Source organism: Acipenser ruthenus, unplaced genomic scaffold (genome assembly GCF_902713425.1).
Source record: "Acipenser ruthenus unplaced genomic scaffold, fAciRut3.2 maternal haplotype, whole genome shotgun sequence".
In the NCBI taxonomy this organism is placed as follows: Eukaryota; Metazoa; Chordata; class Actinopteri; order Acipenseriformes; family Acipenseridae; genus Acipenser; species Acipenser ruthenus.
Genome location: NW_026707457.1, coordinates 262,676 through 270,000, shown reverse-complemented (window position 1 = coordinate 270,000; position 7,325 = coordinate 262,676).

The following is a 7,325-nucleotide window of genomic DNA, read 5'->3' as shown; positions in this document are numbered from 1 at the left end:
GTATTGCACAGAAACGTCTGGGGTGGTTTAAAATTGACACAAAGCTGCATTTTATCACCAAATGGTCTCAAATTGTAGGTCTGATCACTGTGGACTAGAGCATTTTTGCAATATGTGTGGAACTTTCCTATTTATGGAGGTATGCAGCCTCAAAGCTAGCTGGTTTTTGCTGTGCAGTCAAATCAACTGTATTGAACAGAATGGTATATAACTGCCAGTTTACTAATAATGAAAGAAATCCCCCAAACAGGCAAAAGTGGGTTTAAATTGAAGATCACAACTTCTAGTTTACATTAAACCTGACTATGTGGCTAAGAAATGTGGAGATATTGAGAAACTGGGAGGAAACCATTGACATATTCAGCTATTTTTCTATAACTGCCAGTTTACTACTAATGAATGAAAAATACAAAAAATCACCAAAACAGCCAAAACTGGGCTCAAATTGAACATCTCATCCTCTAGACAGCTTTATTTCTGCAGCGGCAGAAATAAAGCTATCAAAGGTGACGAGCAGGTATGTACCCTATGTGTACTGACACACAGGAGAGCATAGGGGCCTCAGAAGAGCAGGCAATTAATATCGGCGGCTGTGTAGGGCAGGCTCGCTTCAAAAAATGGAAGGCTAATCGCGCTTGGCTAAAGGCTAATCCCAGCGGTTCAGTCATTTGCTCGGTTTGTTCAGCAATTCGTGATCTGGGAACCCATATAAAAGGACGACCTGGAATTGACCAGGCCTTTATGAATGGCACAACTGCAACATCAGCCAAAAAACTAAATGACAAAATAAGTGAACACGGTAAATGCAAGTCTCATATGAAATGTGAACACATAGCGCAAGCCAGACAAAAGCAGGCCATAGAGAAAGCTGCTGAAAACAGCACTGCAGTGATCGGAAAAAACGACGAGCATAATGATAACAGCCTACATGATTTGTAAAGAAAACGTTTAAGATGCATCCAAACATTTTGCAGCTACAGCAGCTTAATGGATTGGATACTGGGAACATGCTGCATTCCGACCATGCAGGTTGTAATATGCTCTCGTTTGTAGCAGACAAAATGGCTGCACAACTTGCAAAGTATGTAATTGATTATTATTATTATTATTTATTTCTTAGCAGACACCCTTATCCAGGGCAACTTACAATTGTTACAACATATCACATTATTTTTACATACAATTATATTATTTTAGGCAACTATTTTTTTAACATTGTGCCGCTAAAGTCGGGGACAGGTGCTGGCATTGCAGATGAGTTGCTTTCCAGCCTCAATCAGTATGGCATCACTGCAGACATACTTCGAGAGCGTCTGCTGGGTTTTGCAACTGATGGAGCAGCATCGATGCTGGGGAAATACAAAGGGGCAGCATCAATTCTGCGAGAACAGATCAACAACAATCTAATCGAGATTCACTGCATGAACCACAAACTGGAGCTTGCTGTTCATGACGCTGTTCGAACAGTAAAGGAAGCAAGTCATTTTCAGCTATTAATCGATTCACTGTATTCATTTTTTTCACTAAGTCCCAAGAACCAGAGGCAACTTGAAGCTGTGGCTGCTGAGCTCTGTGTACATATACACAAGGTTGGTCGAGTTTCTGACGTCCGTTGGCCGTCATCTTCCTGCACATCGGTGACTGCTTTATGGGAAAGTTACCCTGCCCTTGTTACATTTTTTAGAAATGGTTCAACAGACATCTCACGTTCTTCACAGGACAAAGCAGAATGTGGTGGTCTACTGGGGAAGATGACAAACTGGCTGTTTGTAATGGAAGTAGCAACAATGAAAGATGCACTCGAGACGCTAAAAGCGCTATCCCTGTTTCTTCAAAATAGGAATTCCACTGTCATCACTGTCAAGCCGGAGATTGATGTTGCATTAAAAGCTCTACGTGCTATGAAGGACAGAGATTGAATAAATACCAGCACAATGAACAACGAGTTCTCAAGAGCCGGTGCATTTAAAGGGGTTCCAATCACACAGCCATCTGACGCTCAACAAATGAAATACAGAGGTTTCCGCACGCAGTTCATACAAGCTTTATTTGACAACATCGAAAGAAGATTTGATGATAAAGGGGTCCTGGAGGAGGCAGCCGTACTCAACCCCACATCATGGCCTGTAGAAGAGGATGCAAGAATTTTGTTTGGGGACGATAAAGTTATGAATCTGTGCAAAACTTTAAAATTCAACGTTTCACGACCTCTAACTATAAAGGAATTCAGAGAGCACAAAGATACTCAGCGCATGGGGGATAACCTGAACAAACTGGTAACCACAGTAGGTGTAATTCCTGTGGTCCACTGCTGAATGTGAACGTGGCTTTAGTGTGATGAACCTTATTCTGACCGACCAGAGAAGCCGAATGCATGTAAGCACACTGAACAGCATGCTGTTTGTTTCAATTAACGGCCCCAACATTGACACTTTCCAAGCTGAGAAATATGCAGAGTTTAAAGGATTAAAGAGGGACACCCACTCTGCAGAGGACAAACCAACAGGAAAGAAAAGAAACGAGAAAACGATTGCCCACCATACCAAACTGTTTTCTTAGACCGATCCAGCCACATCTTGGTGATATCGGTGAGTTTAAAACATTTAACTTATCTTACTTATGTTCATTAAAATGTAAAACGAAAATGAAAAATGATATATAAATAAATGGTGTGCATTTACAACTTCATGTCACCAGGAGTCTCCAAATCAGTTAATGTTTGTTACTGGAAATATAGTAGCTGTGTGAAATATTAACCCTTTGCAGTTCATTTATTAAGTGCGTGTCAGGTCCAATTTATTTTCACACACGCAGTTTATTTTAGACGCGCTGTTTAAAAGTATTTTTTTTCACAGTAAAACAGGTTTAAAAGACACTTCAAAACAACAGGACACTCAGTACTGCATCTCCAGCAAACACCTCAGTAATGCGATCCAAGTCATTATTTTATTACTATAACATCTCAAAAAGCTCTGCAAATGTCTGTGATATTCTCTGAGCGCTGGATGCGGAAGCAGCTATCTTGTTTGTGTATGTCCGTGTTATCTATGTAGTGTCGGGTCTATCAGTATTCATGAGATACACCCACTATTTTTTTTTTTTCCGGCTTCTCTCGGCTCCTATCGGTCTCACTCGGCCATTGAATAGTTTTCTCGGCTTTTTCCGGAGAAAAAAGACTAGAGACCTGTTTTTTGTGTCTTTTTGATGATGTCGGACAGGGTCCGACATTGGACCGGAAAGGGAAAATTGCGATGTCAGACCAGGTCCGACATAGGACCGCAAAGGGTTAAGGTAATCCAATCAGAAATGCTAATGACATATTTCAGGTATATAAAGGCTTAAGTTCTTAGTGTATCCACCTGAGGCAATCGTGGCCAGTAGTCGTGCGCAAAATTATACAAATCGAGCAAAAACTTCACAGAAAAAAAACTATATGAAAAGTGCATTCTTAAAGGCGGTGGCTAAGCTGAAAATTAGTGGTTCCCATTAGTGTATGTGTTTTAAAAACATTTAGAACGTCCCTCATACAATGAATTCAGGTATGAATGACAGCCTTTAGTAGACTCAATTCAATATCCATCCACATTATTGTATTTTAGCACCATTGCAGTCACGATTACAATTACAGTTATAAGGTTTAATTACAAACATCATGAAATAATGAGAGTAATTATTCCCAGTGTCACTCCTGGAGGTTGGCCAGACGTCTCTGTGAAAGCTTTTGTATCTTGCTCTTCTCGTTGAATATCTTCACTTTGACAGTTGTCCAATCATGCCTTATATTTGAGTGCTGGAACAAAAAATCCTCCATCTCTTTTTTACCTATAATACAAAATGGAGTGAGGTAACCAGTGGTGTACCACAGGGATCAGTATTAGGCCCTCTGCTATTCCTAATCTACATTAATGATTTAGATTCTGGTATAGTAAGCAAACGTGTTAAATTTGCAGACGACACAAAAATAGGAGGAGTGGCAAACAATGTTGCAGCAGCAAAGGTCATTCAAAATGATCTAGACAGCATTCAGAACTGGGCAGACACATGGCAAATGACATTTAATAGAGAAAAGTGTAAAGTTTTGCATGCAGGCAATAAAAATGTGCATTATAAATATCATATGGGAGATACTGAAATTGAAGAAGGGAACTATGAAAAAGACCTAGGAGTTTATGTTGACTCAGAAAGCTATAAAAAAGGCCAACAAGATGCTCGGATATATTGTGAGAAGTGTTGAATTTAAATCAAGGGTAGTAATGTTAAAACTTTACAATGCATTAGTAAGACCTCACCTAGAATATTGTGTTCAGTTCTGGTCACCTCGTTACAAAAAGGATATTGCTGCTCTAGAAAGAGTACAAAGAATAGCAACCAGAATTATCCTGGGTTTAAAAGGCATGTCGTATGCAGACAGGCTAAAAGAATTGAATCTATTCAGTCTTGAACAAAGAAGACTACGCGGCGATCTGATTCAAACATTCAAAATCCTAAAAGATATAGACAATGTCGACCCAGGGGACTTTTTTGACCTGAAAAAAGAAACAAGGACCAGGGGTCACACATGGAGATTAGATAAAGGGGCATTCAGAACAGAAAATAGCAGGCACTTTTTTACACAGAGAATTGTGAGGGTCTGGAACCAACTCCCCAGTAATGTTGTTGAAGCTGACACCCTGGGATCCTTTAAGAAGCTGCTTGATGAGATTTTGTGATCAATAAGCTACTAACAATCAAACGAGCAAGATGGGCTGAATGGCCTCCTCTCGTTTGTAAACTTTCTTATGTTCTTATGTTTTTATATTAATATAGGTTAATCTATTGAAATACATGGATAGACCTAAAGAATACTACTGTGCGTCATAGAAAAAAAATCTTGTAATACCCAAATGGTAATATTTTCGCTGGGCTCTGAACGATGGTATTATCACTTCAACACATCAGCTTGAGCTCAAAGTGTGGCTTGTGCAGAGCTGGCATTTCAGTCTATCCACCACGCAGACCCGAAAGGGAAGACACATATTGTTCAGACTCAAATCCATATATTACAATAAACAATAGCTGGTTTAGTGTGTATTACCAGGGGTAATACCATCTGAATGGTTCCTGTCCCCAAAACTCTCTCCCCAAAACCTCTCTATGGTATTATTCCCTGGTAGTACACACTGAACCAGCCATTATTCCAGTTGTTAAATGATACAATAATTAACATTTTATATAAAAAAAAAAAAAAAAAACAACAAACAAAAACACAATAACATTTACAGACTAGCCATAATCCCTGGACTGTTCCATTATACAAAGGTGTTTGCTTTACATAAAAAAGTAGCCGCATGTAAGAAACAGGGCATATTTATGATGGTCTTTACACAAATACAGTTTGCACCATATACAGTATATCTGTGTATTTACAAGTAGTCTCAGGCCGATTGGTTTGGTGCAAATTCTGGGGTGAATCAGTTTGTTTTGGATGTTTCATTTATGCCTGCAAATGAACTGAACCGTACTTCAGCATGCACCAAACGACCATTTGTGAAAGGGCTTTTAAAAGACTCAAAAGTACTGTATGCCTAAATTATTGTTTGTTACTAGCAATATTAACACATTGTTTTCTTCACAAAAAAAGGATGTAAATCCCATTTTGATGCAAATACCTTGATAAATCTGACTGAAGGCAAAGATACTGGTACCCAATAAAGTACAGGTGTGTGGATTTGTGTTAATCTGCATATTTGAAAACCAGTTGAATATTTTATATAAAAAATTACACTGCAATATAATTATATGATAATCGTGGTATTTTTTCTGATAGTTATCATACCATGAGAATTTCTTAGCATCCCACCTCTACATCTGACCCTATGTCACACCTACGTCAAACTTATCCAATTGTCAGGAAAATTCATATGGATACCCAAACACCCCACCCCCAATAAAGAAACTAAAAATATAGTAAAATGCCAAAGGATTATGCTATTGGGGGCGGGGAGTGTTTACTTTGAACGGACTCAGACAGAATGTAGAAGAAAACTAAATATTCAATATATGTATGGCACCATTACAATCATTACAATCTCACCTGGCATTTGTTTTCTGCTTTCACCTTGTAAGGCTTGAAATAGATAAGCACTTGGTCTTCATCTACTTTGGCCCATCTTGTATACTTTCATCCTGCACAAGATAACAAATACAATTATGAAGTTACTTCATCAGTGGCGGACTGTAGCAAGATTGATTGATGTAGCAATCTCTGTGTCCTCCAGTTTGAAAGATCCACTTGCACACAATAGTGGGCTATATAACTTGATTTCATTAGTATGCTTAGCAAATAGACCATATAGAAAAAACAATACTTTAATCTGCATTTTCATCATATAACTCTATACATTAAATTAATTTATGAAGTTAATATTTTTTATGTATAAATGTATGAAAAATAAATTTGGTTCAAGTACATGTATTGGGGGTTGTTTTAAAACAAAATCTGACAGGGGATATTATATTATTTCTACCATTTTCCCTGCACCTGGAATCTGTGTCTATTTCACAAACACCAAAGTTGGGATTCATTTAAAACAAAAAAATCACCAGTTTGTTTTATTGTTTAATTAAAAAAAAAAAAAAAAATAGTAAATGGGGAAAACTGACTTGGCTTAGTGGCTGCCATGGTTTTATAATTGACATATAAATTAAATCAATGTCTACATAAGACATATTAAAAAGTGGATGAGTAAAGGTCTCCACACACCAGACACAAAGTGATTTTTTAATTGGCAACGACTCCCGACGAGACCTTTCGCAGCGACATGACCACACAAACCAGCAGCGATAGGTTTGAAAATTGCCAGATCTATACAACTGTTCAAAATTGCTATTGACAGAACTATGATCAAGACTGGTACTACTTATCAACATGATGTGGAAATTATGAGTGTCTTCTCTGATGGTATTTCAACACATATGGCAATAAATCACACATACCAGGCTTATCCAGTTCTTTCGAAATGGACTCCCATATATTCCCTTTCAAATCTGTATCTTTATAATTGTGATGGCCTTTGTCATAAAGCTCTGGGTAGTTTTTCAACGACAAGTATTTTTCCTCCGTCATTTTGGAAACTGCTTCACCCTGCTGGACCACGTGCATTGAAGCTGTTCTCCGATTGCTCAATGCCCTAGTTGACGTGCGTCAAATCGCAAAAAATCGGATTCAATCCTATTTATTTCTCGTCAGTCCAGTGCTGCCCTGGTACCGTTCCTGCGTAGCTTGTCGTGTGAAAGATACTTATCAAAAGTATAGGTTCTATTCATTTTGACGCATCACTGCACAG